Raw genomic sequence first — 11,848 nt, 5'->3', positions numbered from 1 at the left:
TGTGTTCCTTAGAAACTGCAAGGACTATGTCTCCTACTATTGAATGCATTTCTAACCAGTAATATTTGCGTCTTTGACAGAGTTAAAGCATGTCATGCTCTTGATTTATTTTTCACTGTATAGCTTCAGCAGCTGTGAAAGTTTGCCTTCTTTGCACTCAGTCACAGATTGCAGCTATGGTATGTACTCTAATTATCAAGTTTCATAAACTTTATTACACTGGGTAATGACTTTGAACCACTTGAGCTCACAGTGGTGTTCTCTGCCTTTAAACTGACACGCTTCTTCAGCTTATAATACCAGCATCCAGTTCAGAGGCCAGAGGGAAATGCATGAAGGTAGGGTGCTGGAGTCATCAATTCAGAACTGTTTGCAGGCAAAATAATCTAATTTTCACCTAAAAAAAACCTGACTGAAATTGAAAAGTTTTGATAACTGCAGGTAGACAAAGATGATGTTTTACGTGCAAGTATCTGAAATGTCAGGTCTGCCTGATTTAATGGGGCAAAGGCTACCTCACAAATGTGTCAAAAAAGAAAATGTGAGGGTAATAAATCTGAAATATCAATTAAATTTATTTTAGAAGTATTTGATAGTTACAAGGAATCAAAGAAAAGGCATAAGTATCAGGAACCTTCACGCTTGCTATTCAAATGGTGAACTTCATGATAAACTGCAGCAAATTAGTAATTTTAACCAAGGTTATTTAGAAATCAACCATCAGCCTTTGTAATTTACACCAGCACATTTTGTTTTATATCCTTTTACAATCAACTTTAATTAGTCATTTTTTTTGTAGCTGCTCAGTTACCCAATCATATTTCAAATGGTAAAACCATTAATTTTGCATTTAATCCACAATATTTCTCCCACATCCCTCAAATAAAAACCTTATGCTGACATTCATAAAATAGCAGAAGGAAAAAATGGTCTGTGAGTTTTACTTTAGTTAATTACGACATAGAGTTTTAAATCCCTGCTTACACGAAGCCTGACTTTTCACTTGAATCCACACCTTGAGTCATTGTTGCCTGCATCTTTACACATTGCTTTTTCAGAGGTGCCTTTTATGGACTCATGCCTGCATCTTCTTGGCTGAAGGCCCTAGGTAGCAGCATATTTTATATAGTTAAAATAGAAAAATCATTGGAGAATAACATAATCATGTTTTAAATGGTGAGCTACATAGGACAGGTACGCAGAATCACACAACTGAGAGTCAGAGGTGTACAGATCTGAAAACACAACCATTAACTTCATGTATGGATATGTCACTGCCCTTTGACAGAAATCTGACGTAGGCAAGGCACAAGGAATGGCCCAGATGCTGGAAGTGTCTGAAGTAGTAGGGATAGATGTCTGGAAGTTCATGAGGGTAGGGAGGCTTTGCCAAGGGTCTGAACAGGCTGGATTGCTGGGCTGAGACCAATGGCACAACAACCCTGTGCAGCTACAGACTAGGAGAGTCTAGAAAGCTGCCTGGAGGAGAAGGACCTGGAGGTGTTGGTTGACAGCGACTGAACATGAGCCAGCAGGGGCCCAGGTGGCCAAGAAGGCCAATGGCATCTTGGCATGTATCAGAAACGGTGTGACCAGCAGGTCCCGGGAGGTTATTCTCCCTCTGTACTCGGCACTGGTGAGACCGCTCCTCGAATCCTGTGTTCAGTTCTGGGCCCCTCACCACGAGAAGGATGTTGAGGCTCTGGAGTGAGTCCAGAGAAGAGCAACAAAGCTGGTGAGGGGGCTGGAGAACAGGCCTTATGAGGAGCGGCTGAGAGAGCTGGGGTTGTTTAGCCTGGAGAAGAGGAGGCTGAGGGGAGACCTCATTGCTCTCTACAAATATGCAGAAGGAGGTTGTGGAGAGGAGGGTGCTGGCCTCTTCTCCCAAGTGACAGGGGACAGGACAAGGGGAAATGGCCTCAGGCTGTGCCAGGGGAGGCTCAGACTGGACATCACGAAAAAATTTTTCACAGAAAGGGTGATTGGGCACTGGCAGAGGCTGCCCTTGGAGGTGGTTGAGTCCCCATCCCTGGAGGTGTTTAAAAGATGGGTAGACAAGGTGCTCAGGGACATGGTTTAGTGGCAGATAGGAATGGTTGGACTCGATGATCCTGGAGGTATTTTCCAACCTACTGATTCAATGATTCTGAGGTTAAATAAGCACAGTAACTTTTAGCCACTTCTAAAAGCCTGTTTTGTCTGATATGAAAACCATATAAAGAAAACAGAATTTTTAACACACATTACTGGTACATTCCTCCCACAGTGGTGCAAAACCACAGCGGTTCTGCAAGTTACTGATGGGCACAGCATTTCAAATTTGTTCCACTATTTCACTTTCCAACTCTAATTCAATTGCTCAACTCTTTAACTGCTTAAACAAAATTCATTCTTTGAAGAGTGAAACTGGTAGCTGAAAATACTGAAGTATGCATACAAGCGTATGAAAGGAAAAGGTTCACAGGCTTTTCCTTAGGTCTAAAAAAACCTGATCTGAGAGAGTGCTTACATTTTATCTGCATTATACTTGGAAAAGTTTTGTGATTATGTGTATACAACAGTATAGACATAGAGTAAATCTGCAAATCAACAAATGTACAATAACAACCATGGTACTATACAAAGTGTGACTATTTATTCTTGCCTTATTTATATATTAGCTTAAGCTTACTCCTTTTCATTTTAACACTGAATCTCGAATGACTTTGTCCTTCAATAAATTACAACATTAAAAATGCAAGCAAGTGCTGTAAAAATGTAAGCAAATCCTTTTAGAGGATCACATTCTGAGCAGATACATCTGTGAGACTATGTATACGTGTATATTTAAGCATAGTGTTTTAGTTCTGTTATATGTCAATGGTGTATTCACAGGACAACTGCAAACAGCAAATGCAAGAAGAAATCTTACGGTCTTTTATGTGGCAAACGCAAGACTCTTCTACTGAGGAAAACACTGTTAAAGCCTTCTGTGTTTCAGGAATCATTTGTTATCCTACTTCTCTATGTGATGACTTCTGTAACTTTAACAATACATTTTCTTCACATGCTCCACATCTGATAATCTCACTTGTTAAAACTCACTTACCTGCATGAGATTTCTACATGCCAGACTGATCTATTTTTTGATGTTATTATCAAGTATAATTTCTAGGAATGGTGTGTTCTGATCAGCAGTCAAGCAGACGTCTTTAGTCCTTTACTAATATGCCAGTATGAACTTCTTACTCCTTTGAGAGTCCTATTGATCTGAACTTACTCTTCAGGATTTCCCAGTCTTCCCTGATGAATATAATGGGAACTACACACTGCTTTATTTAGATTTTTTTTTAACCCTCAGTAGAACAGGATTTGAGGATTTAAAAAATATAATATCTACAAAATATGAATTGCTACATGGAGTCTTAAAGCAGCAGTACACTAAATGAATGTGAATTACTGGAAAATTTTACAGAGTGATTTCTGATTTGACACAAATTTTGTTGAATTTCTTCAGGAAGCAAGAATTCCCCTGCAGGAATCTGAAGTCTTAGTAGTGTCAGCTTCTCATGGTCAGTTTTGCTAGTGAATTAAATTCAGGATGTGGAATTAAATTCACTAGTATACACTTTGATATAAAATAAATTTTATTTCACTGAATTAATGCATTTTTATCATTCAGTTAATTAAATATGTATGTATGATAAAACTACATTCTCAGTTTGAAGACTTGCTGTTAATACAAGACCTGACACTATTTTTTTATCTCAGTAAAAGAGTAGGTTCTGGACCACAAATCTTTGGATAAGAGAAGGAAAAAAATTCAGGGGCAGGAAATCATGGAGGACTTTCCAGGTACCATCTAGATGGAAGTGGAGAAGACAGTAGTGATTATTAGAAAGCACGTGTATGTTCTGCTGGCAAAGAGGGAGAACTAGACCTCAGCTTCTAAGTTCTGCTCCCATCTCTGCCAGTAGCTCAGTCAGAACTGGACAGAGCGCCTTAGGTGCTTTTAACTTAAGACTCCCTAACTGTTAAGGACAATACTTGAAGTACAAAGCTAAAATATATTATCAATTCCATTCACCAAGAAAAGGAGGGACTATGAAACCACTTCTGAGAACTTTGTGTTAGAGATCTGCTATGCTCATTTTCCACTGGTGAATTATATATAAGAACTGGCACTGAGGTGCCAGAAGTTCTGGTTCTCATCCTGAATCTCTTTATATTTTCTTTTATGTGATATTTTTCCATTAGTCAAAATCTGATTCCTTTTTTAGAAGAACTGTGTTCATAACAAATGCAGCAGCCAATGACAAAATTCCTTTACAAACCACTTTATTTTTGACTTTACAGCCAAACTATTAAATAAGTCATATAAATTCTCAACCTGGGAACAAACTGTAATTCTTCAGAAAGTTCATCTGTTTGTGTTTGGCTTACTGAATGGAAAATAACAGCTTTGTAATTTCTTGATATTTTTTCCCTCCTTCCTTTAGCATGCAGGTTGGTAACCTCTAACAAGAATTATATGCCTGGCATTTCTCTTCAGAATGACATTTTCAGTGATTGCACAGAAATTACATCCCAGAACATTTTAATGATTATCCCTTTACAAAAAGCTCAGACTGACAGCACACTTCTCATTACTTAGGAACATGAGCCTTTGTTCTTATTAGCATCTAGAAAATATGCAGGTCTGTGTTTTTCCTGTAGATTTACTTATACAACAATGTTTGACATTAAAACACAGCTTTAGCCTACTACTTATATGATAAAACGGTACTAGGTTATGAAGTCTGGGTGGAGCATCTGACTAAGGACACTATGAATTGGGCAGATGGGCTCTGTGCCAGCTATGACTATGGCAGCACAGAAGAGAATACTCATCCTGTTTTTTGTAACAGTGCATGTACCACCCTTCTTCTCAAGCCACAGGATAAGGACTGGATCACAGATAGGTGGTATGAAACAAAATTATTTTCAAATAGTTCCATTTTACACAGTGGTATTGAGATATGTTTATGGGGCCAGGGTGTGATGAGTAGCTTAGAGGCATCGCTCATCCCCTATAAGCTTTGGGACATATGGTGAAGGGATCAGGGGCAAAGGTAGTGTTCCTATCTGTCATTCCACCTACAGGGAATGATGAGAGGAGGAATAGGAAGACCCAAGAAATTAATACCTTCCTCAAAATCTGATGTGAGGAGCAAAACTTTGGGTTCTTTGATAATGGGCTGGCCTACACAGCACCAGGCTTGCTGTCAGAGGATGGGGTACACTTGTCCCCAGGGGGCAAAAGGATAATTACCAAGAAGCTAGCAGCACTCATTATTAGAGCTTTAAACTAGATGTGAAGGGGGAGGGAGATGAAACCAGGCTTGATAGAAAAAAGCCTGGGAATGGCACTCCAGTGTCTGGGGAATGGTGTGCTGGTGAAGACCTTTGATCTACCTCCTTGGAGGAAGTCAGGGATAGCACTTCAACTGGCAGCACTGGTGGATTAGAAAATCCAGTGAGCAGTCCCATAGGAATTAAGACTATTCCCCTTAGGAGTGCAGTGGGATCAACAGCCCAGCTGAAGTTCATCTACAATGATGCACACAGCAAGGGCAATAAACAAGAGGAACGAGAAGCAGTTGTAAGGCAAGAAGACTACCACTGCCATCACTGAAACATGGTGGAATGACTTGCATAACTGGACTGCTGCCATGTCTGGTTATAAACTCTTCAGGTGGAACAGGTGAAGAAGGAGAGGTGGTGGGGTAGCTCTCTATGTTTGAGAGTGTTTTGATACCCTAAAGCTTAATGATGGTAATGATAGGGTTGAATGCTTATGGGTTAAAAATCAGGGGAGCACCTATCAAGGCAGATATCATGGTGGGAGTCTGCTACAGACCACCCATCCAGAAAGAAGAGACTGATGAGTTATTCTGCAAGCAATTGGGAGAAGTCTTGCAATCATTAGCCCTTGTCCTTGTGGGACACTTCAACCTAACAGATATCTGCTGGAAGTACAATACAGCAGAGAGGAAACATTCTAGGAGGTTCCCGGAGTGTGTGGATGACAACTTCCTTGAACAACTGGTGAGTGAGCTGACAAGGGAAGGTGCCCTGCTAGACCTGCTGCTTGTGAACAGAGAGGGCCTTGTTGGAGATGTGATGGTTGGAGGATGGCTGGGGCACAACAATCATGAGACGAGAGAATTCTCAGTTCTAGGAGAAGTAATGAGGGGTGTCAGCCACCTTGGACTTCTGGAGGGCAGACACTGGACTGTTCATGAGGCTGGGTGATAAAGTTCCATGGGAAACAGTCCTTAAGGGGAAAGTAGCCTAAGAGGGCTATATGTACTTTAAGAAGGAAATCCTGGTGGCACAAGGGTAGGCCATCCCCATGTGCTGGAAAATGAGCTGGTGGGGGAGAAAACCAGTTCGGCAGAGCAGAAAGATCTGGGTGGATCTCAGAAAAAAAGAAGAAAATATATGAGCATTAGAAGAAGGGGCAGGCATCTCAGGAGGACTACAGGGATGAAGTGAGATCATGTGGAGGAGAAAATTAGAAGGGCTAAATCCCAGCTAGAACTTAGATTGGCCAATTCTGTGAAAGATAATAAAAAATCTTTCTACAAATGTATCAACAACAAAAGGAGGGCCAAGGAGAATCTCCATCCTTTACTGAACACAGCAGGGACATTAGTGACAAAAGATGATGATAAGGCTGAGGTACTTAATGCCTTCTTTGCCTCATAGACTTTTGAATGTCTAATTGGGTTGTTTAGCCTTGAGAAGAGGAGGCTGAGGGGAGACCTTATTGCTCTCTACAACTACCTGAAAGGAGGTTGTAGAGAGGAGGGTCATGGTCTCTTCTCCCAAGTGACAGGGGACAGGACAAGAGGGAATGGCCTCAAGCTCCGCCAGGGGAGATTTAGGATGGACATTAGGAAACAATTCTTCACAGAAAGGGTCATTGGGCACTGGAACAGGCTGCCCATGGAGGTGGTTGAGTCACCTTCCCTGAAGGTGTTTAAAAGATGGGTGGATGAGGTGCTTACGGGCATGGTTTAGTGGCAGATAGGAATGGTTGGACTTGATGATCCAGTGAGTCCTTTCCAATCTAGTTATTCTGTGATTCTATGATTCTATGACAGGTAACATGACGAGAGGGAATGGCCTGAAGTTGCGCAAGGGGAGGTTCAAATTAGACATTAGGAAAAACTACTTCACGGAAAGGGCTATCAAGCACTGGAACAAGCTGCCCAGGGAGGCGATTGACTCACTAACCCTGGAGGTGTTTGAAAGATGGGTAGATGAGGTGCCTGGGGATATGATTTAGTAGTGGACAGGTACAGTTGGACTTGATGATCTCAAAGGTCTTTTCCAACCGAGGGATTCTATGATTCTCTGTTTCATTAGACATTTCTTGGCCACTGCTAACACTTTGTGCCTTTGAATACAGTAAGTCTGTAATTCTGAGAGAAGCTCCTTCAGGAACAGTTTTGCAGTGCTGAGTCAACAGGAGTTAAGTTCTGAAACGTGGCAATAACACATGATTTAAGTTGACACCAGCCTGGAAAAAAGACTTATTCTTCCATGAGCAGTGGAATTAATAAAGCCTGGTTTTCTAAGAATTTATTACACCCCAACACTGTAACATGAGCTTCCTCGTTCCTGACATCCTCTGTAATACTCCATTGGCGAAGAGTCAGAAAGATTATGGCTGGGCTGGGGATAAACTTACGCCGATAGTGTCTTCTACACAAGCTCGCTTGACTGGCCAGCATGCATATGCTGACTGTCCAACAGGCTGTTGCAAAATGGAGCACAATGTTAACTAAGTTCTGCACAACCTTCCTTCCATATGAGAAGGAATGCTAATTAGGGTCTTTTTTTCCCACTCATTTGACAATTTTCAGAAAAATAGTGTATTTCTATTACCATTGGGAATTCTACCCTCCTTTAAATGTGATTTATCCTGGGCTATAGGATAATACAGTGCTGGAGGGAATGTGGCCTATAGAATGTGAGATCAGGTTGCCTTACTTCTTAAGTAAACCAAGAGCAGATTCACATATCAAAATCTCCAGTGAATATTTTGTAATTTTAGAGAAGTTTTGATTTTATTTTTCTAGGAAGTCTGTATCTGATGTATTCAGTGTTTCTGTTCACTCTGAGCATGCAGTTCTCTTTTATGGGTTGCCCCTGAGCAAACAGGGCATAGGCTTTTAAAAAAGCGTGACTACAAATTATTGCCATACTTGGATAAATATAAACCTGTTTGGTCATTTGCCTAGAAACCAGAAGGTATAAGTTAAATTAGCATCTCACTGTAGGGAAATTCAGTCTTCACTCTCTTAATTCTTATGGCATAGAGTAATCTGGGCTAGAATTGTTTTCTTCCCCTCTTGTTTCTTCTGGCTATGAATTCAAGAGTTACATGGACTGAAAAAAATAAAAGCAGGACAGATTGTGACTGTAGCTCAGTGCTTACAGTACTTTGCTGAGAAAGAATGAGGTTTTCTTGCTCCTTGCCCAAATTTTCAGTTAATTGTATAGTGAGTGCTTAGTGTAAAATACATGAAGAGATCTGGAGGGCAGAAAACACAGTGATTTAGAACAGCAATGCAAAGGAATGTGCAAAAGAGCCTGGATTTGAAGTCAGATCTGAAAAGTGATGTGCTGCTTGACTGGCAGTGTTTTCAGCCTTCTAACTAGTTTTGGAAGAAAGTGATAAACAAAGGATTTAGGTGGCAGGTGGAGATCTGTCCTTGAGTTCTGTATAGCTTGCTCTGCTGATCACAAATTCACAAAGAAATGTCAGAGAGGCCAGTATTTTTGTTTGGAAAAAAAGCAAAAAGAAAGGTTTGGATATGTAGATTTGTGGGAAATCACCACAGAGAAGATAGATGGAGTTGTCTTTTCAGATAAGATGCAGAATAAGATATGGAGGGAGAATGAAAGGATCAAGAGTAAACCCCTTCATAGAAAGAAGACATGCTGAAGTAGTCATGAGAATTATGGAAAACAGATAAAAGGAAAACTTCTATTTCCTGTCTTGTGTTTGTACACCTATATACACAGAAGAGAGGGGAGGCTAAGAAAGAAAGCAGTTGTAGGGAAATGGGACAAAACAACTCATCTTTTGCAATTTCTTTTGGAGAGAAATAAATTGCTCAGCAAATTAATTGATATTTCACCGGCTATGTATTAAATAGTGAACTTCCCAGCAGGTACTGGAAGACTGCCATCAGGAAAATGCAGCCCCATATTTTCCCTTCTGTTTGTAGCTGTACTATCCTACTGCTACTCTCTGGTTGTAATCCTAAATTTCTACTCACTTGGAGCACGTATCTGAATTTTAGGCTCACCTTCTAGTGCAGTAACTACATATTCATTCTACGATGTCTGTGGCCTTTTCTCCCTCTCAGAAGCCAGTGAGAAGAGGATAAAACAAAATCTGCAGTTACTTCAGTCTTATTAGCAAAGCACAAACAACCAAGGAGAAAGAAAAATGCACTTGACTGTGTCAGCAACAACTTCATATGAACATGCATATTTCTACAGAAGGAAGCAAAATTCACATAAATCATGGAAAGAAACCACTGTGAGCTACTACTGTTTCTTCACAGCAGTCTCAACTTGAAACAATAATTTTATTAAGTTCTATAAAATTGAAGAAATCTCATCAGCTCCCAAAGAACTGTAAACTGTAACAGCGAACAGATCTAAAAAATGTGCAAAATATTAAAAAGAAATACATATGAGGTAATTGCCAAGTCATATTTTGACAGTTAACTTATAAGCCTTGTTAAATTGCATTTTCATCATCTCCCTCTTCATAACTTCTGAGTATGGATACAGCTAATAACCTAATTTGCAGCAAATAAACTAGGTGTTTTCAGTAGGGAAGTAAGGTAAACAGTATTAAGAGTTCAACAAACAGAGCAAACCAGTCTGTGGGCTCTCATACTTTCACAAGATGTGGCTTGTATCAAACAACGTTGAAAGTAAGGACTTTGTTCTATGCTCAGAAAAGTTCTTTATAAAAGGACTACTATCATATTATCAGCCTTGACTAGCCACTTTGTGACGAGCACTCCAAAAGTTACAGAAAAATAAGGAAGGACAAAACCCGCTGTCAACTCACTGCTAAAACGAATCCTATTCAAACATTGTGTGTGAAAGGAATTATTCAAGAACATTCTGTACTTATGGAAAAAATACTTCTTGAAATGGGCAAGATTAGAAAGCTTAGCTTGATGTAGCTGTCTGTTGTTTCTGATAAGAGACTAGGATACCTTGGAAATCATATTTCGTTGTCATTTCATTTTCATTGCATGTCCTCAGGTCTAGTCCGTTCGTCTTAACGCCACTGGCTCTTTCCCTGCAGAAACAGATATTCTGCAGGTTTTCATTTATACAATCTACTGGGTAGCATTAGCATTTTGCTGAATTGAACTGCCCTGGAAGAATGCAGCCTATTAGAGCAATATTGTTTACCTGTTAAATAACATCAGTAGATAACACAAGTTAAGGTTTGAAACTGTGGAAATTAATGAAGATATAACAATAAGTAATTATTGGTTCTCTATCCTCAGTCCCTAAGATCGTAATGCTCAAGCCACCTACCCACGGCCCTGGAAGCACATACTTCATCCTCTCTACTATGGCAAGAAATTGAAGCTGCTTCGTCCTGGAGGGGTACAATAAACTTTTATGTGTAGGGAAAAAGCAGCACCTTGCCTTCATGCAGCAACAAAAAATGTAGTAAGGTTTTGAGATGCTCATACATGTTCTTACTTTTTTTTTTTGGCTTATGCTTACGTGGCATAAGCCTTTCAAGTTTTACTGATGTTGACAGATTCTTTCACTTCTAAGGGAAGTGCAATGCCATTTTTCTCACTCAACTTGCCTGTAGAATATAAGCAGCTTGTGAATACTTAAAAAACTAAAACAGTTGCACTCTGAATCAGCACATATTCTAGATCTCAGGAAATGTAATATTTGTTTTAAATGAACCCATGCTGTCTATGTGGAAAAAAATCTAGAAATTGGCTCAGAAAGGTTGTAATATGATAACATAGCAGCTCTCCAGTAGCACCTTCAGTTATTAAAATGATTTGAAGATCAAAATAATAATCTTCCCTTTTTGTGTATAAAAAGCTGAAATAAAAACCTAAGAATGCAAATTCTTAGTGCTTCACCATTGTCTTAATAAATAAACCATTAAAAGCCCAAGCTAAATCTAATGACGCTGAAAACTCTTAAGCTAAAAACCAGTCAGCTTAGAGTCTCATTTGACTCTAAATTTGTCCTCTAAATTTGACTTACTCCTCCCTAAGACTTCCAGTTCACTGGAAAGATATCCCCTGGAACTTTGCACACTGACACAGCCTTCCCTATTAACAATCTAAAATATTCTGTACAAAGTGGGTATCTTGGTGCTGGTTAACTCCTCCCTTCACTGACTGCTGAGCTGTGTTCAGTGTGCTGGACCTTTAAGTTCTTCTTCTTTGAGTTCCAGGCAGCCTGAACTCATGCAGCTTTGCATACCCATCTATGGGCTGTTGGTCGGGCTCTGGCAAATTGTAGCCCTCCAGCTATATATATGTTCCTGGGAACACTTTTGACCTCCAAGGCATCCCAGCAGGCAGCGTAGACCCTCTCTTTGGACAGATAAATGGGCAAAACCTCTTCAGCTTTACTTAGGGATTGATACAAAAACACAGTAAAACCAACTTATAATTTCTGCTGCAGAATTTCATAATAGCTTCATAATTTTTATCACACTTCATAAACTGTACAGAAATTACTATAATTTCCATTTTCTGTGAGGGCATAGTGATGAAATACGTTGAACACCGCTGAAAAT

This window comes from Phaenicophaeus curvirostris, chromosome Z, assembly GCF_032191515.1.
Source record: "Phaenicophaeus curvirostris isolate KB17595 chromosome Z, BPBGC_Pcur_1.0, whole genome shotgun sequence".
Lineage (NCBI taxonomy): Eukaryota > Metazoa > Chordata > Aves > Cuculiformes > Cuculidae > Phaenicophaeus > Phaenicophaeus curvirostris.
Note: the sequence above shows the minus strand (reverse complement) of the source record.